This window comes from Anastrepha obliqua, chromosome 4, assembly GCF_027943255.1.
Source record: "Anastrepha obliqua isolate idAnaObli1 chromosome 4, idAnaObli1_1.0, whole genome shotgun sequence".
NCBI lineage: Eukaryota > Metazoa > Arthropoda > Insecta > Diptera > Tephritidae > Anastrepha > Anastrepha obliqua.
In genome coordinates, this window is record NC_072895.1 from 126,413,705 (window position 1) to 126,438,139 (window position 24,435).

The 24,435-nt window shown below is 36.5% G+C and overlaps 1 protein-coding gene across 10 annotated transcripts in view; it reads right to left on the bottom strand.

Annotated features, from left to right (window-relative positions):
• The window catches only part of LOC129246389 (SH3 and multiple ankyrin repeat domains protein 1), an 82,159-nt gene extending 58,258 nt beyond the window's left edge, over nucleotides 1-23,901 (bottom strand). For 8 of the 10 annotated variants that reach the window (XM_054885180.1, XM_054885176.1, XM_054885178.1 and 5 more), the window contains exons 1-3: nucleotides 23,814-23,901; nucleotides 23,552-23,750; nucleotides 21,080-22,416 (exon numbers count right to left, since the gene is read on the bottom strand). The gene's annotated coding sequence lies outside the window, so the exon portion shown is untranslated. Of the gene's footprint in view, nucleotides 1-21,079; nucleotides 22,417-22,551; nucleotides 22,570-22,997; nucleotides 23,392-23,551; nucleotides 23,751-23,813 lie in introns of those variants that run through there. The other 2 variants (XM_054885172.1, XM_054885173.1) reach the window with 2 other exon arrangements.
• Nucleotides 23,902-24,435: the final 534 nt, after the last annotated feature.

Sequence of the window (24,435 nt, forward strand, 5' to 3'; positions counted from 1 at the left end):
GGATAGTGTTTGTATGTGCAAAAGTTGCAGCGAAGCTTTGAGAACTTTTATACTTGAGCTCATGTTTCACTATGCACGTATTATGGAATGTGTGTTGAAAATAAATCATTCGATTCGTGAATATTTAAGCTCCACAGCTTTGAAGAATTTTTCTGAATATTTATTTCACAATTTAATTGTTACTCAATTACCGTCCATATTTGTTGCATTTGTTTTCTATTTCATAGCAAATTTTATTTTCCTGAAATGAATGAATGTTCTGGTAATAATTTAAAAAAAAAAATAAACTCAGCAGACCTCAAATCTCAAGCAGCGAATTCGGTTGCAAAAGTGCGAAGCGCCAAAAGGCAGACGTGGTGCTGCGTCTAAAAATAAAAGCCAAATAGCCGTATACGCTGACGGAATCGCAATCCTTTAGTGATTGTGAGGAAATTTTAGTTAGAAATGAAATGCAAACACCGCAAGAAATTAAGTACTTATGATTATAGATGTACATATACAGAATGTATAAATAGAGAGCAGAACGCCGGCAAACAATTAGCAGATATGGTAGCATCAATTTTTTACCCCTTACACTTCCCCGGTAACACCTAAATCGCTTAGGTTGCTTTAATAATAATTTCAATGCTTGGAAACAAGCTGCAGAAATTATATTTATATCAAAAGTCAAAGTAAGATAAATTGACTAGAAAATTAACTTGTTTACTAGCTTCCTGCAGACATGAAGCTCGAACGTTTAGATATTAAGGATAAGGATAAGTTAAGTGTGATATATGATGTTATAAAGTAAGCTGATAATGTAAAAGTCAGTCTTGTCCGTTTCTAAAAATGTTGTATCCTGACAGTACGAAATTCTTCCAACTAATATCAAAGTTAAGTTAAATTTTTTCGCTCAATAATTTTCAATCAATTCATAGGGCGATTGGTAAGAACTATTGAACAAATGATGGCCTACTATAAGGTGTAATTTTTCTCGAGAAAGGAAAAGAAACCGATTAGTATTACAAAGCCAGATTGTGAAAAATAATTGAAATTGAGAAAATGAAATAAATTCACACAAAATAAGAGATGGATTGCCATTGTATGGCGAGAGACCAAGGTTGATTTTGTTTTCAAGTTGTATATTTAATGCCTTGCCTTTGTTGTCCTCAGATCGCCCCCTAAACACTGAATTTTTAAACCTTACAACCATACGAAAAGAACTATTGCTCGAAACGAGGTCGAATATACTTACAAGTCTATGCGCTCATAAGCGCGTGTGTATGAAAATGGCGAGACTATCGTTGGTGGCCTGGATAAATACCTGTATACATATAATAATGAGGCAAAGGAAAGGTTAAGGAGTAGTTGTGAATAGTTCTATTATTTCCAAAGCTTGTGGTGCGTTTTATTATTGATTTTAACTTTGCATTTACATAATATACGAGTATGTTTGTTAAACGTAAACAAAATATTGTGCGACTAAGCGCAAAAACTGTATTCATAGATTAGTCTCCAAGAGGTATGACTGGGTATTAATTCAACAATCTCGAAAGTAAGCCTGAGAAGAAAGTCTAAATAAACACTACATCCATACTCGTACATGATGACAATAGCATAATTCGAAGACTATAATTTAATACTCTAAAGCAGTGGTCGCCAACCTTTCCAATGTGTTGAGCTACTTTCAAGATTTTGAAATAAACAGCGAGCTACTTGCACAAGCCAACATAAATTAAATAATACACAGTTATATTCGACATACAATACATGTGTTTATTTTACTAATATACGTTCTATATACCTATAATAAACTTATGACTTATAGTTGAACTGAATAACGCTTTCACTTTCAACGCAACACGACATAAAACTGAATACTTATCTTTACTTACTAAAGTCCATATACATTTTCTATTTGAACCTAAAGATTTTAAACTCAAGTCACTTTGAAAAGCAATCAGTTCCATTTCTGTCACAGCAAGGTCTTCGCTAAAGTTGTTCATAACACTAGTTGCAAACTGTTGTATATCAATGTCCATGAAGGGCGAAACAACAAATTGCGTCACTAAAGCAATTTTGCTGAAATCCTTGAAACGATTTTTGAAGTTTTCCTTCAAGTTAGAAACTATTTCCATATGATATTTACTGTCATAGGGCTCTAATAGATTTTTGGATATCTTTTCGGAAAGAATAGGAAAATGCTTAGTATCGCGGTTTTTTAGGTTTTGTTCCCAAAATTCAAGTTTTGTAATAAGTGCATTTATATCAGAAATCATTTCCGCTAATTCTTTATCCCTGCCTTGAAGCTGCAAATTAAGCTCATTTAATTTCTCTGTAATGTCCACAAGAAAACCAAAATCTCTGAGCCAATTCGAATTTTCCAGTTCAGGAATTGGTTCATCGCGTTCTTTGAAAAATTGGAGTATAGCAGGCAGGGCATCATTGAAACGTTTGAGCACTCGTCCTCTGCTCAACCATCGCACTTCAGAGTGAAGAAGTAGCTCTCCGTCTTAATAGTCAGTTTCATCAGCCAAGGTTTTAAATAATCTTCTTTGTAACGCTTGAGCTCTAATCTTGTTCACAATTTTCACCACCAGTTTCATAACGTTGTTCAAGTTTAGAAAATTTCCACATAATGCTTGCTGATGTATAATACAGTGGTAACTAAGAAATTGTGGAAAACTTTCATCCTTATGACATAGCGCCACGAGCCCCTTATCACAACCCACCATAGCTGGAGCACCGTCAGTTGTCAGGCCTACCATTTTTGATATTGGAATTTTCTCAGAAGAGATACGATTTTTTAAATGAGAAAACAACTCTAGCCCAGTAGTATGTCTTTTGAGTGGAATAAACTTCAAAAGATCTTCTTTAATTGTAAAATCACTAAAAGCCATCCTGACAAATATGGCCATCTGTGAGTTGTTAACTACATCTGTTGATTCATCCAGTTGCAGTGAAAAATAAATACAGTTATCTAAGTCACTTCTTAACTGTAAAAAAATATCATTGCTCATTACTTCTACTCGCCTCATCACTGTATTAGCAGAAAGTTGTATAGATTTTATAGCAGACACTATTTCGTCTTTATTTCTAAAGTTGGCGAATAAAGAATCTGCAGCTTCCAAAAATGCTTGTTTTATGATTTCCCCGTCTTCATAAGGTTTTTTCTTTTGTGCAATTATCTGGGAAACACGATAAGATGCTTCAGTTGCAGCCTTATTTTTGTCGATTGTTTTCAAAAATATTGACTGTTGTCCAATTAACTGGATTTTTAAATGTTTCAGTTTTTCTTTTCTGGTGGCAGAATTTAACGGGAATGCCTTCTCAAAAATCGAATGTACAGTTTTATGATGCCTCTCAATATTTCCTTTTTTAGGAACTGACACAGATGTATTACAAAACAAACAAACACTTTTGCTTTTAACTTCTGTGAAGAAGTATTGTTCTTCCCATTCCGAACGGAAATGGTATGTCTTCGCCTTCTTACTACTGCTTGCCATAATGTTTCGAACTCTAACCCAACCACTGCACACAGAACGTTGATAATGCCGTTCAGTATTAAACTGAGCGCAATATCGACGTGCATTGCGTATATATAAAGCCAAAAAAATTCTCGAACACGCTAATCGGTTCCAACCGATCCTAGAACGGAGACGCGACTTCGCGTCATGTTTGTCGGCGCGAAATCACTTACCGTAGTGTTGCCGCTGTTTATCTATTTATTATGAAAATTTCTGAAATTTGCTATACTGGTATAATTTTCAGACTTTTGGATTTTTTGCAACGTGAGCAGCGCGAGCTACCAGAATTGCCTTTGCGAGCTACCGGTAGCTCGCGATCGACGGGTTGGCGACCACTGCTCTAAAGGCTCTGTTTCGAGTCCGTGCTCGAGGCATGTGCATTTTTCTAATCAAATGAACTTACTTGTGAAATGTGAATTAAAAGAAAAAAAAAACTAAATATTAAAACCTAAAAACGTTTAGAGCGGAAAAAATAATATAAAAAACTCTCTGCCCTTGAACTCCAGAGCCCAAATACGGTACATCAACGCTGTAACCTAATCACTATTGCTCTCCACACAGATTAGGCATAACTATAGATTTCGAATTCTGAGCCCGACTAGTCCCATTTCGTATCTGTTCGGGTACAAAAGGGCGAAATTAGTAATAACAACCACACAGACACATACACGTACGAATAATTAGCTTTAGTTGGTGAATAAGTGAAAGTTAATGGCATTTTGCGCTGAAATCACTTTTATTTTTAAATGGTCGTCGCGAAAGCAGAAGGACGACGTCGTAGCTCGTAATTGCAAGTATATACAATTATACGAGCAAGCTTATGTACATATGTATTTATTTATATGTGTGTATGGTAGGTAGAAGTGCATGCAGTACATATATGTATATGACTTTGAAATAGAGACTTGAATAGAGAAAATAATGAGAATTGCATTCTAATAAAAGACATCTCATTAAATTTCATACTTCGACTTTCACTGCTATATAGAAAATTGGGTACTCTGAAAAAATGGAAAAAAGGTATTTATTTATTTTTTATTTATAATGTAAATGAATGAAACTTGGCAACCAGGCTTATTGAACAAAGGTTAAGAGCAAATATAATAGAATAGATATACGAGGTGTGTTCAAAAAGTATCGCGAATTTTGTTTTTTTTTTCAAAAATTATTTATTTATTCATAAATATATTGAGGGGAACGGCAGAGCCGATTTACTAGGGAAAATCGGTACCAAATTGACTAATGAGTACATAGACAATAATATATTATAGGTATACCCTTGCAAACATGTACTCGTAGACTACGTAACCGCGAAGAAATTGTAAGAGTAGCGAATGAAAGATGGCGTAACGAAGCCACTTGCAAAATAGCCCGACAGATGTGGCCGACTCTTAAGGGGTTATATACCTTGTGAGCCCGAAAAAATTGACGATTGTCATAATTTTTTTTAAATATGTTTAAGAAATTTTATTAAATCAGGCATATATCATACTGAAGGGTAACTCTCGAAGAATACATTTTGGTGTTTTTATTTAAAAAAATGTTATTATTTATTTTGATATCGCAACTCCCCCGAAACGCCGTTTTTTATGCTAAACCAACTTAAAAACCGGAAAAGTGACAGGCGAATAGTTTCAATAATAGATGACATTAATAAAAATAACAACACATACATAAGAATAAACACAGAGACTTCTTCTAAAATACCTGTGCAAGCAGGTATCATTCTGTTTAAGGTATTAGTGGACGAAATAATCAATGATATTAGATCAACAAGAGGTTATACAATCGATGGCAAAGATATACAAATTTTATGTTATGCAGATGATGCTGTTATTTAATCGGATACGGAAGATAATGCCCAAAGACTTTTATTTGCATTCGAACAATCGGCAATAAAATTCCACATGCAGATTTCCGAAACAAAAACATGCATGACTATGTCAAAACATCCTGTAAGATGTAAAGTTGCCGTATATGGACGGAGTGTCGAGCAAGTTGTGAGCTTTTAATATTTGGGAACTACCATAACATCACAAAGAGATCTCGCCAATGAGGTCAAAACTCGAACTGTGAAAGCAGCACGCATTTCTGGCATTTTAAGGGACATAGTGCGGAGGAATAAACACATTAGCGTGAAAAACAAAACGTGAATTTAAAAAACACATGTCTGTCCGATTATGACTTACGGTATCGAGGCATGCGCAGACACAGCACTTACACAGCGTGCCCTTAATACTACGGAAATGCACACTTCTTCTTCTTAATTGGCGCGACAGCCGCTTATGCGATTTTGGCCGAGTTTAACAAAGCGCGCTAACCGGCGCCAATTGGACACACCAAGTGAAGCCAAGTCCTTCTCCACCTGATCTTTTCAACGCAGAGGAGGCCTTCCTCTTCCTCTGCTACCACCAGCTGGTACCGCATCGAATACTTTCAAAGCCGGAGCGTTTGTATCCATTCAGACGACATGACTCAGCCAACGTAGCCGCTGGGCTATGTCTATGTCGTCGTAAAGGTCATACAGTTCATCGTTCCATCGCGTACGATATTCGCCGTTGCCAACGTGCAAAGGTCCAAAAATCTTGCGCAGAATCTTTCTCTAAAACACTCCAAGCTTCTGCGCCATACGCTAGGAAGGGCATTGTAGAGTGTTAGTTTTGTTCGTCGAAAGAGGATTTTACTGCTCAGTTGCCTACTTAGTCCCTAGGAGCACTTGTTGACAAGAGAGATTCTACGTTGGATTTCTAGGCTGACATTGTTATCGGTGTTAATGCTGGTTCCTAAATAAACGAAGTCTTTTACAACCTCGAAATTATAACTGTCTACAGTGACGTGGGTGCCGATACGCGAGTGCGCCGTCTGTTTGTCACCCTGTCTGAAACCTCGTTTGGTATCAAACGGCTGCTCGGAGAGGTCCTTCCCAATTCTGACGGCGCTGCTGGTGTTGAGCAACGTCATCTTGCATAGACGTATTAGTTTTGTGGGGATACCAAATTCAGACATCGCGGCATACAAGTAACTCCTTTCCGTACCATCGAATGCTGCTTTGAAATCGACGAAAAGATGGTGTGTGTCGATTCTCCTTTCGTTGGTCTTTCCCAAGATTTGGCGTATTGTAAATATTTGGTCGATGGTAGACTTTCCAGGTCTAAAGCCACACTGATAAGGTCCAATCAGTTGGTTGACGGTGGGCTTCAGCCTTTCACACAATACGCTCGCTAGAACCTTATAGGCGATATTTAGAAGACTAATCCCACGGTAATTGGCACAGATTGCAGAATCACACTTCTTATGGATTGGGCAGAGCACACTTAAATTCCAATCGGCAGGCATGCTTTCATCCGACCATATTTTGCAGAGAAGCTGATGCATGCACCTTACCAGCTCCTCGCCGCCATGTTTGAATAGCTCAGCCGGCAGTCCGTCGGCGCCCGCGGCTTTGTTGTTCTTTAGCCGCGTTATCGCTATTCTCACCTCGTCATGGTCGGGTAGCGGAACGACAATTTCGTCGTCAACGATTGGGGTATCGGGATCTTCACATTCTCTGTGACATGCGCAGCTGTCACTGTTTAACAGGTTCGAGAAGTGTTCCCTCCATAATTTAAGATTGCTCTGTGCGTCAGTCACCAGTTCGCCGTCTTTGTTCTTACAGGAAAACGCCCGGTCTTAAAACCTTCTGCAAGCCGCCAAACTTTCTGGTAGAATTTTCGGGCGTTGTTCCTGGTGGCCAGCATCTCAAGCTCTTCGCACTCACGTATTTCGGCCTCTCGTTTCTTCTTTCGAATAATACGTCTGTCTTCCTTTTTTAGCTCTCCGTAGCGATCCCACATGGCTCGCGTTGCGCCCGATCACAGCGTGGCTCTATAGGTGACATCCATCGGATTTCTTCTTCGGCGGCGGCACGTAGGCGACGAGAAATATTACTCCTGTCTGTTTGGCTGCAACAAGGTAATGATCCGAGTCGATGTTGGGTCCTCGGATCGTACGTACATCTAATACACTAGAAGCGTGTCTTCCATCCATCACAACATGATCGATCTCGTTTCGCGTTTTTCGATCAGAAGACAGCCAGGTAGCTTGGTGTATCTTTTTATGCTGGAATCTGGTGCTGCAGACTACCATGTTTCGGGCCCCGGCGAAGTCGATCAGCCTCTGTCCGTTTTCGGATGTTTCGTTGTGCAGGCTGAGTCTTCCGACTGTGGGACCAAAATTTCCCTCCTTGCCCACCCTGGCGTTGAAGTCGCCAAGCACGATTTTTATGTCGTGGCGGGGGCAGCGCTCATAGGAACGTTCCAAGCGCTCATAGAAGGAATATTTGGTCGTATCGTCCTTCTTGGGGCACGGGCGCAAATTGGCGAGATGTTAAAAAATCGCGCTTTGATGCGGATTATTGCGAAACACAGGAGTGAACGACAGTACTTGGCGACGAAGTTTCTCTCCCATAACAAATCCGACACCGAATTTGCGCTCCTCTACATGACAGCTGTAGTAGACGTCGCAAGGCCCTAAGGTTTTCTTACCTTGCCCCGTCAATCGCATCTCTTGGATGACAGTGATGTCAGTCTTTACTCTCACGAGCACATCAACCAGCCGGGCAGAGGCACCTTCCCCATTAAGGGACCGGACATTCCAGGTGCATGCCCTCAAATCATATTCCTTATTTCGTTTGCAGGGGTCGTCATCAGTGGAAGTTCTCATCCGAGGCTTTGTTGATGTTTTCATTGGGGGAGATTTTTAAGTGGCCGGTCCCAAACCCAACGCACAACCAGCTATCCTGGAATGCTTCGCCCTCTCACGTTAGCTCACTCCCGAACGGATCTTCGGAAGCTACCCAGAGGATACGTGGGCTAATCCCGGACGTTGTGAGCTGCTTGAACCATATACAAAAGAATAGTCCTGGCCACTCCCAAGTGAATGGTGATCAGTAACTTTCCCCACTTGGGTGGACTTCTGCACATGGAACCTGCAGACTCTCAGATCAATATGCGGCCACACAAGACTCGGATCACATACGCAATGAAGAAATAAGGGAAATGTGTGACCAACTGAGAAGAGCTGCATTGGATGTAAGAGTGCAAGAAAATAGGCTACCTGGACGTCCTCCTCAGCAATGGTACGAATGCTGGACATCAGAGTCGCAGAATGACTAACAATGAGCAATATACATGTTTATTTATTTATTTGTTAAGTACTAATGTATTACATGTCAAATGTTAGTGTTATCTTTTAATAAGAACATTTTTTAAATGTTGTAAAAACAAGATTAAATCTTAAATAAAGTGGAAGAAGAAGATTTAATAATGAAGGAATTATAATAATAAAGAGCGCTATTTTTTAGTGTGCAATCTTAAGAGGGCAACATTTCTTAAAGCATTAGACGCGAAACTGGTAGAAACACCTGTGCCCATTCTGTTGACTTCGAACGTTACTTTGAAATAAGTACAATATGTATATAATTAAATAAAGATGATAGTGCTACCATCAGCCATTTGTTGCTATGAGATCACAGAAACCAGCTGAGCTGATCGATAATTACAATGAACTTAACTTTGTTGGTACATTATAATGAAATCAAAACACAAATGCTGCACGGCGTTTCACCGCGCCCTAATGCACGAGTACATACCTATGCATAAAATTGAGTAAAAGCGAAGAAATATCAATATACATAATAATATAAATATATTAACGAATATGTATACAAGTTATTTGATTTTCTAAACAATGGTAAACAAGAACCTGCAGCTAAGGCCAGACAAAGTCATGAAAACGTTGAAAACTAAATACCTGGAACTTCAAATGAGTACGAATACATTTGGTTATATCTATGAGATGTACGTATGAACAGGATGGTTGAAAAGTATTGAAAGCAACACATATTAGTTAGTTGAGTCGGAAATTATAGAGCAATTGTATGATATTATTTGAGAAAATTCAAGTTTGGCTATGTGTGAAACTTCTGACACCATACATATTTATCTCAGATGAACGGATCTCGGACCCGACAGACTTCGTTCTGTCAAATAGATTTTGAATGTGGCAGTTTATATTTCGACCCTAAGACGTTTTTAGTCTGCTGACCCTCACACATCGCCCTATCATCATGGTGACAGTTCTGTTCAGGAGAATTAAAGAAAAGGGTCAGCTCGTTTGACCTAAGTATCTTCGCTTCCACGAACTTTGGCCACCCTTTTGGGACCCACTAAAAACCCCGACTGGGATGTTTGCCAGAGGGCTTCAAACTAAGAGGGGAACTTAAGGTTCAAACCTGATTGAAAAATAATCTAAAGGGATAGTGGGAACCTAAAGGTGACAAATATTCATAAAGCGGGTGCTTCAATGACAAAACATAGAGATAATTAATTATTTATTATTATTATTATTATTAACATAGGGTTAATAACCGATATAATAAAGAATAATGAAATAAAACGTATATATGCAAGTATTTTCAGTAATCGCTTTATTGAAAATCAACTGAATCATAATTATTAACAAAAATCTGTTTTATTTTTATTGTAGTGCTTTATGATATACAATGTTTTTTGTTTGATTACCTGGTGAATATACAAACAAATCTGATCGTTTTCCAACACTGGAACAGGCATACATGGGTTTTCTAGATTAATTAATAATGTTTATCTTTTGGTATTCTTAAAATATGTTTGGAATTGTTCAGCCCTGCAAGATTATTCTTAGAATTTACTTAACTATTTTTATTTATTGTTTGTGAATGAAATCATTCCTTAACTAAGTTTTAAACTAAAACAAAGGAAAGAATATTGCGAGGTCAATCAAATCTATAGCTCTTACATTTTTTGACTTTTCAATTTGGTTGGAATCACGATATTATCACTTTTGTGTGAACGCATTATATCCTCCAACGCGAACACGCACACACACGAACGCGCAATATTTGTATGGGAAAAAGAAAAGGGCTGTTTTAGGGTTTTCCCGGAAATTATTCGAATTTTTCCCGGAAATTACTCGAATTTTTTCTCTTTGGACGTTAAGTAACTCTTTGGGCTCACTCAAATCGACAAGGCTTGTCCGCAGGCAACAATCTTTTCGTCAATTGAATCTTATACGGGAATAAATGCAAATCAATGCGGATAATTCGTTGTAAAGTGGTCCGAGCAATGCCCAACTGCTGAGAACGGCGATTTTGGGATGTCCTTGGCGACGCCTTGGTCGGTTTTGATTTGGGCTCTTTGGATTAGAAAGAGCATCACCAGTCGAAAACCTTTCATACAAACGTTTAATGGTGTTCTTAGAAGGCGCACTTTTCACATTATTTAATTTTTTATACGCACGTTGAGTTTTCACAATTGACTTCTTTTGTTGAATGTAAATTTCAACAATTTGGGAGCGCTCGCGTGGCGTGTACTGTTCCATGGTAAAAATCTGCTTGGTCTGACGCTTCCAACGCGGTATGTCATTAAGCGATCTGACGTCTCTGTCAAAATATACAGGGTTGCCAGATGGGTCCGTCGAAAATTAGCAACCCTGTAGATTACATATGAAAAGGCCGTTGAACAGTATTTTATAGATCTTCCGGAAAATCATCACAAAGCTGGTATAAAAATGTTTGAGGATAAGGTTAAATAGGTAATAAGTATATTCAATCTGGGGAAGACTATATTGAATAAAAAAAACTTATTTCATTTATAAATTTACTTCACTTTATCTTTGCTTTCTTACTTTTCAACCAACCTGTACGTACATATGTATGTGGGCTTGTGTGATTGCTCGAGCGGTTTGGAATGTGGAAGTTTATGTACTGCAGTACACGTTGCTCCGCTTTTACTCAAGACAAATGAAGCGAACGTATCGTCACACCAGGCAAAACGAACTGCCTAAGTAACAAACTTAGTAACAAGTAACTTTGATATCTTTGTGTGGCGGGTTACGAGAATGTTGAAATGGAGCTGCTTTCGGACAAAAACTAGTAATTACTCAATATATTTGAAGTTATAAGCGGGTAACCGTATTCATATACAAGTTAACCCAAACCAAGTTAACGAACTCTTTACTTCTTATATTCTTTTTAATAAAATTGCTTACTCAATTTTCATATTGATTTCTGCAATAATGCAAGTATTATAAAGTTGCTTATTTAAGTTCCTACAATTAAGTCACGCCACAATTTTTATTAATATAAATTAAGTAGTTTACTTGTTTAAGCGGCTTTTTGGTTTTGGGAAGTTAGTGAATAAAGTGCGGTCAGTTGGACCGGTAATAAAAAAAATTATTTTTTTAGAACTCATATTTTCCAAGTTCTTAACTGGCGCCCGAGCATAGTTGGTTTATAAGTAACCATCGCGATTAAGCAAAGAACGAGGCCCCCGAGTATCCTTGCGGAAAAAAGGACGCGTTTTGGAACGCAGCCGCTTTGCTAGTGAAAAACTTAAATTAACCAAACGGTTTATGTGTAAAAACGAAAAAAAAAATACGCACGCTATTCAAAGCTGTGAATTAAGAACACAACATTTAAAATAAAAATTTTAAAGTAAAAACATTAAAATAACCAAACGTTTTATGTAAAAAAACAAAAAGCTAATAATAGCTGTGAACTGAAAAGTGCGAAACCGAAAACAAAAATTTGTAAAGGGAAAACCACAGAAGACCTAAGGGTTTATATAAAAATACGCGCGAACTAATACTATGAAACTGCAACAAAAAACCTAAAATAAATTATGGACAAAAACTGAGCAAGTATAATTCTGTGAAAGTGAGAAGCAGCCCTGATACAACAAAGAGGATATTTCTGTGCTAAAAACTGTGATACGCCATAGAGGACCCTTCAACACCAGAACGAGAGCAGCTCTGTATTTAGTATAGTAAGCTATCTAATACTCGTAATTAAGAATTATAAAAATAATATTTAAGTATCCTTTTAAACATATTACGTCTTTATTTTCCCCATTAAATAAGAGGAAAAAAATCTCTAAAAACAGTTACTTGTGCTTCAGTTAAAATTTTTTTTAAATGGCAAATCCGAATAATTTGGTAAGGCCCCCCCACACTTCCCTCAAATTCCGCTCCTAGTACTTCGCAAAATGCTCAGTTAAGTTTAGACGATTTAAGAGTTCTTATTTCGGATATAGCGGCGGACGTTTTTAGAAACCAAGGACTTCAGGCTATCCGAGAAACTCTAAATCCAAACGCTGGATTAGCCAATATTAGGGACCAACCAATAGACAGACAGGGGGAAAATCTAAATGATATGGGCAAAATACCGGACGTCGTGAAATCTTTAAAAGAATTCTCTAGGCAACCAGGAGAATTTAATTCGTGGAAGAAAAGTGTGGACAGAATTTTGACAATATACGAACCTATAAAAGGAACGCCGAAATATTACGGAATTTTGAGTGTGATCAGAAATAAAATCACAGGTAACGCTGACATAGCGTTAGAATCTTATAACACACCGTTAAATTGGAGTGCAATCTCGCAATGCTTAATCACACATTATGGGGACAAACGTGACCTATCTACTCTGGAATATCAGATGACAACTCTGGTACAAGGTAGTAATAGCATCCAAGAATTTTACCAAAAAGTGTACTGACATCTTTCACTAATATTGAATAGATTAGGATGTCTTGAAATGGGTAATGAATCTCTTACTCTGCTGACAAAGGCATATAGGGACAAAGCTCTCGACACCTTCATTAGGGCTTTAAATGGCGACTTGCCTCGCCTCTTAGGGATCAGAGAACCGGTGGACTTGCCACAGGCTCTTCACCTTTGCCTCAAGCTGGAGAATCAAAGCTTTCGCTCGAACCATGCTTACAACGGAAGATGGAAACCACATTCACAGCAATACTCAAAGCGAAACTCTGGACAACAGCAGAAACCAATATTTCACCCACAATTAGCCTATATTCCGCAACCAAGGCAATTATTTTTTAACCAACGAGAACAAAATAACGCGATCCCTCCTCGTCCACCTAGGCCACAGCCAAAGCCAGAACCCATGGAAGTGGACTCAAGCATGCACTCTCGTAGAATAAATTATATGAATAGGCCACAACCAAACCAACATTTTGGAAAAAGGCCACAACAATTCGGTAATCATCAACAAGCAAAAAATCAGAGAACGTATCATATTAATACGACTGGAATAACAAACGAACAACAGTTAGATGAGGATAAGCAGTTTGGCGAACCAAGTGACATCCATTTTTTAGCATGATAAGCTCTTCGTTGTCATATTTTGAAGTAAGGACGGAGAGCGGAAAGACGCTAAAATTTTTATTAGATACAGGATCAAGCAAAAATTATGTTAAGCCGGAATTAGTGAGTAAGCGTATAGCAAATAAAAATCCATTTTTTGCCAGGTCAATAGTAGGCGACATAAAAATTAGCGAGCATACATTTGTAAAACTCTTTAAGTTAGATAATAAAATAAAATTTTACCTAATGTGCTCTCTAAAAACATTCGATGGTATTTTGGGGAACGATACCCTTAGGGAAATAGGGGCAGTTATCTATACCAATGAAAATATTATGGTATTAAGTAATGGTTTCAAAGTAAACCTTAAGCAACTCCCGACGCAATGTGTAAATGCAATAAACATCGAAGAGGAAAATTTGTCAAACGAACAAAAGAAAGGAATGAAAATAATTGCAAATACATATAGTAACCTTTTTTCAGAACCGGATGAAAAGCTTACGTATACAACTAGAGTAGTGGGCGAAATTAGAACCACGACAAACTCGCCTGTGTACACGAAGCTCTACCCTTACCCTGCTTCATTGAAATCCGAAGTAGAGAGTCAAAAAGAAAAGCTTCTAAAAGATGGAATCATAAGACCATCTAGGTCTTCTTTTAACTCTCCGGTATGGGTAGTTCCTAAGAAACCAGACCAAACTGGAAAAAAACAATATAGAATGGTCATAGACTATAGGAAGTTAAATTCAATCACAATTGCCGACAGATATCCCATTCCAGAGATTTCAGAAGTAATCTCTCAACTACGAACTAGTAATTTTTTTTCAGTTCTCGACCTTAAAAGTGGATTCCATCAGATTCCACTAAAAAAATCTGATATGGAAAAAACTGCGTTCAGCATAAATAATGGAAAATATGAATTCACACGGCTGCCATTTGGCCTAAAAAACGCACCGTCAATTTTCCAGCGTACGCTTGACGATGTCCGACGGGAATACATTGGAAGATGCTGCTATGTTTACATAGATGACATCATTATTTTCAGTAAATCAGAAGAAGAACATTTTAAACACATAAAAAACATATTCAAAGCTTTGGAAGAATCCAATATGAAAGTGCAATTAGACAAATGCAAGTTTTTCAAAAAAGAAGTAGATTTTTTAGGCTACGTTATTACACCCCATGGGATTAAAACTAATCAGGAAAAGGTTAGGGCTATACAATATTTTCCTGAACCACAAACCCTTAAAGAGCTTCGTAGTTTTCTTGGCATGTCAGGATACCATAGGCGGTTCATCAAGGACTACTCAAAACTTGCCAAGCCGCTGACATCCCTTTAGGGGGGAGGGAGGGAGAACGTCCAAAAATAAATCCGCAAAATTACGAATAAGTTTAAATGATGATGCTAAGGAATCTTTTGCCAAAATAAAGAATGCACTCACTTCAGAAGATTTAGTACTTGCTTACCCAGTAAAGATTTTGAGCTAGTAACAGATGCCTCAAACTTTGCTATCGGTGCAGTCCTTTCACAAAATGATAGACCAATATCATTTATCTCTAGAACTTTAAATAAAACGGAGGAGCATTAAGCGGCTAACGAAAAGGAAATGTTAGCTATAATATTGGCTCTGTACTCTTTGAGAAATTACCTGTATGGGTCGGTTAAGGTCAAAATATTCACAGACCACTAGCCGTTAACCTATGCGCTAAGCAATAAGAATAACAACAGCAAAATGAAGAGTTGGAAGGCTATACTCGAAGAGTACAATTACGAAATGTTCTATAAGTCAGGAAAGGCGAATGTTGTAGCAGATGCTCTATCTAGAATAACGGAGCAAGAGTTAAACACGCTATCAATAGCCACGAACTCAGACGAAAGTTCGGCTCATAATTTAATCCTTGGTGTTGAGGCACCTATAAATGCCTTTAAGAATCAAATATTTCTGAAAATAATATTCCCCACGTACCACCGTCATATTATAACAGAACAAGATTATTGCGAGGAGAAATTGATTTCCATTTTGAAGAGATATTTAAATCCATCAGTGATAAACTGTATAAAAACGGACGAACAAATTATGGGAAAAATACAGGAATTGTACCCATTACACTTCCTGAAATACAAAATAAGATTAACCCAAGTAATGGTGGACGATATAATTAGCAAAGAAGAACAGGAGAATATCATAATCAGGGTGCATGACAGAGCACACAGGAACTGTAAAGAAAATCGTACTCAAATTCTTGAAAGGTACTATTTCCCCTCAATGGCGAACAAAATTAAAAAAAAATATAAAAAAATGTGTAATTTGTAAAGAAAACAAGTATGATCGTCACGCAATGAAACCCCAAATCCAGCCAACACCTATACCACGTTGCCCCGGTCAGATAGTTCACCTAGATATATTTGTGGTGGGAAAGGAACTAGTGCTAACAGCAATTGATAAATTTTCTAAATACGCTGTGGCAAAGCCCATAAAGTCCAGAGCGGCAGAAGACATACGGCAACCTCTAAGAGACATTCTCTTTTCACTCATTCCTGAAACGTTGGTCATGGACAACGAAAAATCCTTCTATTCAGAATCTATTAATTTCATGATAGAAAATGAGTTCGGAACAAAAATTTTTCGAACAGCTCCATATAAGTTAACAGCCAAGTCATCGAACTTCCCTCGCAATGAATTCACCGAGCAACCCGCGCGCAAACAATGTCGTTGAACCCGACCACATATGCAACATAAACAAAGTAATGTGGGTCGAAGCAACGGCCAGTCGTTTCCGTTATGTCGCAAGCGTTGGAGTTCTGACCGAAATGTGCTGAGTCGGTCTTACTGACCACACACAAACCCATGGCATAATCTTTATATATTTATTATGTATTTAAGTTTAGATCCATGTTTTCCATTTATGTACTTAGCTTTAGTCTTTTATACTCTCCTTTCTTATAATCAGTTTTGTCCAGACAATTGTGTAATAAAGACCTCATCACTGCTCCAGAGAAGGAAGCTGAACCACAATATAACTTATACAAGTTGCTCTAACGGCCAGGTCGAACGATTCCATTCAACACTGCAAGAAATAAGGCCTGTCTAAAATGCGAAAAAATACACCGGTCATTCCAGGAATTATTAGAAAGAGCAGTAAAAGAATATAATTTTTCAGTGCACACAGTTACAGGGAAAAGACCAATGGAAATATTCTTTGGTAGAAGAGTTAGTAGCAACCCAGAGTTGCTAGAAAAAGACAGGCAAGAAACAGTGAAAGAACTCTCGGAAAAACAAGCTACTGACCTTGCGTACCACAATAAAAATAGATCTATTCCCAAGGAATATGTAAAGGGAGAGGAAATATTCGTTAAAATAAACAAAAGATTAGGAAACAAGTTGTCAGCTAGGTATCGAAAAGAAATAGTTGCCCAGAATTACAACACGACAGTAAAAACTAAAACTGGCCGAACCGTACATAAAAATAATATCAAACAGTCATGATAAGGCACTCATAGATACATTATACTTAATACCTTTCGTTACAGGACAGAACATGTTAACCTTTACAATCTTGACGCTGGTACTAGCAGTTACTGCTCAGCAAATCTTTGTACAGGACCTTACAAACAACAATGGGTACATACCCATCAAGACAGGAGAAGTCAGGACAATTAATCACTATAATAAAATCCTACATTTTATAAATTTAAAGACGTACGAGGAAACAATAGCATTAATTTCTAATAATCTAAACACATTAAAGGGAATAACATTTGAAGATGAGCGACTTCTGGAAACAGTAAATAAAAATCTAATATTGCTGAAAGCAAGAGTGAATAGTATACACATTCACTCTAAGTCAAAAAGGGGACTAATTAACGTCCTAGGAAAAGGCTTAAAGTAAATCGCCGGCTCCATGGACAGCGACGATGAACAGGAAATAAAAGACGCGTTAACCAAAATAAAGGACAATGAAAAAGGCACCTATAATAAACTAAGTGACTTGACGTACATAAACAATTTCATGACCGAACAAATAACTAACATAACTGCCCATATAAACAAACAACAAACTTTAATCAGTAGATAGTTATATTAATGAGTTCAAGGACGGTGCACAGAATAAAATCAAAACACTGGAAGACGAAGTCCGATTTATCGAACAGACTTATAGTATAAACAATGACATATCGCTTTTGAATAACCATGTTGATAACATAGGACAAATTATATTTTCCAGCAAATTGGGAATTATTCCCACGGACATTTTGACGGAAAAGGAACTTAGTTTGATTAACGACTACGATAGCTATAGCAATACGAAAATTGTAGTACTTTTCCAAGAAAATAACATTATCCTAACTTTACTAATACCTCAATTCTCTCCTAGTCCTCTGGCCAAAATCCAATTTGAACCATTACCAAATATTGCAAACAAATCAGTGTTTTTGAACCCATCAGAAATATTAACAGATAACTCTAATAAAATTTATAGTATAAATGTGAAAGACGAATTAGAAAAAAACTTGATTTCATTAGATAATGAATGTATTGCAAACATTTTAAAATTTAAGGAAGCACAATGTAAAATGGAAATTTCAGTAAAATCTGAAGTAGTAGAAATGGTACAAGGAACACTCATATTTAAGAATTTTAAAGGAAAAATACCTCACGATTGTAACAAATTAAAAATAAGACAAGAAGGAACCTTCCTCATTAAGTTTGAAAATTGTAATATTAATGTTCTGAATAAAACCTATACAAATGTAAACTTAAAAATGTACGAAACACTCGTATTACCAAATTTAGTCACAAAAATCAAAGAAACTAAAAATGCTACAAAATTGGACTTACAAATTGAAAATCTATATTTAAAACAAATACAACATGAAGATACCATTAGAAATTTTAGAAATTTAGTAGATGAAAATAAAAAAATGAATGTAATTAGCTTAAGTTCAGATATATCTATTGTACTTTCAGTTATTATTGCAACTCTTATTCTCGCTTGCATTATTAAGTATAGACAAAAACTGTATTTATCACCTCAATCAATAATAACTACCGAACATATGCCAAACACCCAAGCGAGGCCATTTCTTGAAATTAAAACACCATAATTCAATACTCGATTGAGGACAATCGATTTAAGAAGGGAAGAGTTAACCCAAACCAAGTTAACGAACTCTTTACTTCTTATATTCTTTTTAATAAAATTGCTTACTCAATTTTCATATTGATTTCTGCAATAATGCAAGTATTATAAAGTTGCTTATTTAAGTTCCTACAATTAAGTCACGCCACAATTTTTATTAATATAAATTAAGTAGTTTACTTGTTTAAGCGGCTTTTTGGTTTTGGGAAGTTAGTGAATAAAGTGCGGTCAGTTGAACCGGTAATAAAAAAAATTATTTTTTTAGAACTTATATTTTACAAGTTCTTAACTTACACAATTAGAATTTTCATTTGTTCAACTGCTCGTGTTAAGAGTATGAAAATGAATTATAAGTCAGAGCTCTTCAAATTAGCATCACCACTATGTTTTGCTGTGTTTAATTGACCACACTTGGGCACGGAATTACCTTTAAAATCTTTCTCACTTGCTTTGAATTTGAATTTGCTTCCGAAACTCTTCCTTAACGATGCAAACGTTTCGAAACAGATATTTGCAGAGACTGTTACGTGATTTTGCCATTTAATCTTATAGATATGCATATGTACATATGTCCATACGTAAATGGTTAACTGTTGGCTGCTTATTTATTAGACCATATTATTAGTATAGAAAAAATTCCTATACCTCTGATTATAAGCATTTAGCATACATTTATTTAAATATTCAAACAGTAGTTGCAATACTTATGGAAATATTTGAATTAAAAAATAAAATGGTTTGTATATTTCGGGAATATTTCATTTAATTGTAAATATATATCGTAATATTTAAAAAATACTGTTTTCGAGAAGAATATTTAGATTTGGAAAGCGAGCTTAATTATTAGCTTTTTATCTGTGTGTTACAATAAGTTTGTCTTCATAGTAATGGTTTAGTGGAACGTTCATTAAGCCAGTTAATTAGACATCAATTTTTTTAATAATATTCTAAGAATCCTGTATGGTTACGATCCTGATCAGTACTTAATGATTGTCAAATGGCATGAGCCAACCGATATTCCGCAACCCCCAGCAACTTCTCTAATTTGATTTGACGATTCTCCATAACAATTTTCTTCACTTTCTCAACATTTTCGTCGCTTGTTGATGTGCTAGGGCATTCAGAGCGAGCGTCGTCATTCACATCTTCTCGACTTTCTGTGAAAAGCTTGTACCACTTGTGAACATTTTTTGATTCAAAGTACTCTCATCGTATGCCACTGTCCACATTTCAATTGTTTTTGAGCATAATATTGGGGATATGGTAATTATGAATTCTATTAATGGGCACATACAGCCATGGACAGATAAATAGCATAAAGTCAACCTTATATGTTAAGTTAAGTTTTTAGTACGAACTCTGCTTTGATCAAACAAATTTGTTTGTTTAAATTTATTACCGTTATTAAGCTTACATTTATGCGAGGAATTTACCGATTTTTTTTCGATGGAGTTTTTTGCGTTCTATTTTATTTATGCGTATTGCTGTTTTGAAGTGGACACAAAAATAGCACATTTTGACTTGTGCAGCGAAGAGTAAAACTTTAATATTGTAAGTAATTACTAAAAATGGGCCGTGAAAAATATTGCACTCCGGAGAAAAAAACTTTTAAATAGCATTTATCTGTCAAAACGTCGAATGGGTTGGCCCGTCAGGCCCAATCACAGTAGCACACAAATTCCGCACTACTGCTATTGTTTTTAGTACATAGTGTAGTACACATCGAGTGTTCTCTTTCCGCTCGGTAGCAAAATTATGCAGTTCATATCATACAAGCAGTGTTCTTTCATTAGTTCGTGTTCTTAATTTGATTAGTAAATTTATCGGATGATTGTTAATACTCTTTGACGATTGGTCATTGATTTTATTCTTACACCATTTTCACTATTTATATAGCATCCTTTACCTTCATCGCAGGTGTATTTATTGTTATGTGTGAACACTTTTTGTTGTTTTGTTTGGTTTAGGTGATTGCTATTTATAAAGTTAACTCCTGTTTCTTCTAGCAACTATCATTACATAAAAGCTTCTTTGAACAAAGTTCTATAATTGGTTATGCCTTTTTGCTCAATCATGTGAGCATTTTGGTGAAGAAAGGCCAAGTATTGGACGAACTAAAGTGGACAATGAAAATAAAGAGGGAATGTGTTGTATGCACTTGTGCATAAACACACGCAAATATGTATATACGTCTGTACATACACAGTATATGTAGAGGGTGTGGATAGTAAAACATAACTAGGATACTGACCTTTTCAGACACAAAATACACAATTTCATAAGCACGACGTATTGTGTTGAGAGCACCTTAATGTTCGGCTGCTTTTGTTGTTATCCGTTCCCACTTTCGCATTTTTATAAACTCATATAACTTTTGCATTTATTTAGTTTTTCCTCATATACTCGCACAAATATATGTACCGCATACCGAGCACCACACGAATACAATATATAATAGGTATATAAGGGCACCGGAAAGGTTAGTGAAAAAGTTGGTTGGTTTTCGTTTGGTTCCTTTTGCGCTTTATGCAGATACTTTGGTTGTAGTTTCTTCTTGCCGTGGTCCTAACACACATATACAGTTAACCACATTCCCTTATATATGTTTTTTCGGGTTATCGCGTTATAAGAACACACGTAGCCACCCATCGTGGGGGGGGGGGCAAACAAAACGAAGGAATCAGTTAATGAACGCGATTTGAAAGGCAACGGAAATAATAAATGTGTGAATGTTTCAAAAAAGAGAGAGATTTAATTTCATGAGAGCAAGTTCTCTCTTCCTCTCTATCTGATACAAATATCTATTTTTTATTCAATCGACATTTTCAGCAATACAGACATTACATACGGAATAAGGACATTTTCGCTGGTTTTATGGTAACTTCCCTTTTAAGTGGCTTATTACTTTTGCTTTGACTTGACTTTCGTTGTTACGTTTAACTGTTTAGCTTTCCCAGCACATAACCTATTCACTTTACATTTTCACAGTCTTAACTAGGTATATACATACATATATGTATGTATCTATGGCCAAGTGTGCATGTACACAGGCTTTTCTCGATTTTTATTTTTATTTCTTTATGATTGGAAATATTGAATCCTGGCTTATTCGGATATTTCTTGCTTTGAAAAATTTCTTTAACATTCAAATTCGTTGTATAAAGAAATGGGCGTGTAAAAATAATTTCGTTGGTATTTTACCGTTTACACTCTATATTTACTCCGGTTAGCCTGCGGCGATTAGCATTTGGTGTCCGTTTTCTTCGAAGTGCTCAGTCAGTTCACTTGGAACTTTTCAATTCACTCGTAATCGTCGGTCGAAGTACAAACTGTAGATTTACACATTTCTCCGTCGTGTCGAGCTGATACTTCGCTGCTGAAAGGAGACACGAACACTAACACTTTTATAACTATTCTTTTTTTACTTTTCAATGATTCCCTTATTGTATTTTTAAACGTTTTTTTATCACTTTTTCTGTATATCCACATTCGTTTTTGAGGAGCTGTGTGGCTATAGAATTGGCTGGAACCGTCGCGAGGTGCTGAGCAGTCCACTTAGAATGCACAAGTAAATTCCAGAATGAAATTCTGCAAAAAAATGAGAGGAAAGAGCGAATTGCGTTATATTCTAAGTTATTAAATCATAAATTTTCGCTAAAATCTCAAAATATAAACGCTATGGTCTTGAAGAAGTACCGTAATAAAATTCATTTTCACATGTACCAAAACAAATTATGTTAGCCTTAATAGTGCATTGATTGATTGGACTGAGTTAGGTATGAGGCCTAATGTTGCTGTTATTTGTAAATTCTGTAATACGTCATTCCACATATCGGCCATCCACTAATGGCATTAATCCATCTTAGATATTACAAGAATATTTGATGTAAATTTCAAAGTAGCAGCAATGTCTAGAACAGCAACAGAAACAGTGGCAAGCAGCAGTAGCAATTTACAGCTACAACAAAGACGTTGGCCAATACAAAAATAAATATGCTGTATTTGCCTTTTTTGCTTGTCGAGCTGGTTCAATAGCTGTAGCTGGTCACTGCTGGGCTTAGTAAATTGGTCAAACGGCAACGTCGCCAAAACCAGAGCTTCAGCGGCAGCTACAACGACTTCGACGGCCTGGCCCAACATACAAGATTTGCTTAGACGCGAGCCAATACCTTGGTTAACTGTTGGAACCGACATATAATTTTCGTCAATTTCTATTTCTTATTTTTCTCGTCTCCTATGCTGCTAGTGGTTGCTAGTCATTGTTGTTTTGGCACCGATTTTCTGCCTTTATGGATGTTGTCGAGTTTTGCGGTTGTGCATTTTTCCAGTTGTTTGTTGTTGTCATTTCGCTGTACAGGATTTATCGTTATTGCCTTACTGCTTTTTCAGTACTCCGATAGTCATTTTTGTTGTAGCTGTAGCGCTTTACTGTCGGAATCTGGCCATCAGGGGAAATTTGTATGTGTGTTTGTAAACCGGTTCTTGCATTTCTCAATGTGGTTGTTGGTTTAGTCGTTGTGCTACTCTGGTCACTGTTTTGTCGTTACTTATAATGATTTGCTGATTAGCAATACTTGATAATTTTTTTAGAGTAAGAGTGTATGTACATATATATTACATATATGCTTTTGAAAATAAATATGCATGAAATATTTTCTCATTCACTGCCTTTATTTTAAAAATACATATTTCTTTCTTAGCATTTTATCGGTTGAATATTTACATCGAATTTTAATTTTTGACTCGACTGCTTTCATTCTGCGGCTAGATTAATTTCATCCGATTCGGCTTGAGCCTAGCTGAAGCGAACATTTCACAGAAATTTTATTTTCACATTAATTTTTTATTCCACACACATGAACGGAAAGTTCTTAACGCCCGGAGAAAACCAGAAACTAGTCACAACAACATCTAAAAACGAACTGAAATCGAAACAGTCAAATCAAGTCAAATATGCCCCAACCAACTCCAAAGGTGCTATTTACCCGCAAGTGCAAACGGCTGCGAAGGTGGCAATTCGCAGATGTGAGCAACCGCGAGTATGTAAGAGCAGCTATTACAGTAGAGTTTCACTCTCATGCAGTGGATGTATCTTCACTGAGCATCGTTGAGTGATGTAGAGAACGCGAAAATTCGTAAAAAATTATAAAGTGCTGAATGAAACTGTTCAGCTCGAATAGTGGGAAATATCAATTTGAACTTTTAGCTCTTCTAAACTGTTCCCATTGAAGACAGTTTTTGATGTATCATAAATGCCAGAGCGATTACTGTTCGGTTTGGATTGAGCGAAGAAAGGTAATTTTTATCAAGCAAGATTATTACCAGAGAATGTTGTTTTTATCGAAAGCATTTACATACATACAAATGAACGCGTTTGTGCAATGTTTTAACTGAGAAAATGGTGTACACAATCATCAATTATGACACTCAATTTACTTATAATATATCCTAGCTATATTAGTTGGCTATTCCTCGTTACTTGCCAAGCAACTTAACGACCATTCTCACAAAAATTTATTTTATTTAAAAATGGTTTATAACTTCTATTTTGAGGAATACATATTTTGAATCTTTTTAGCCTCAAAATTTAAGAAATTGGAAATTCAA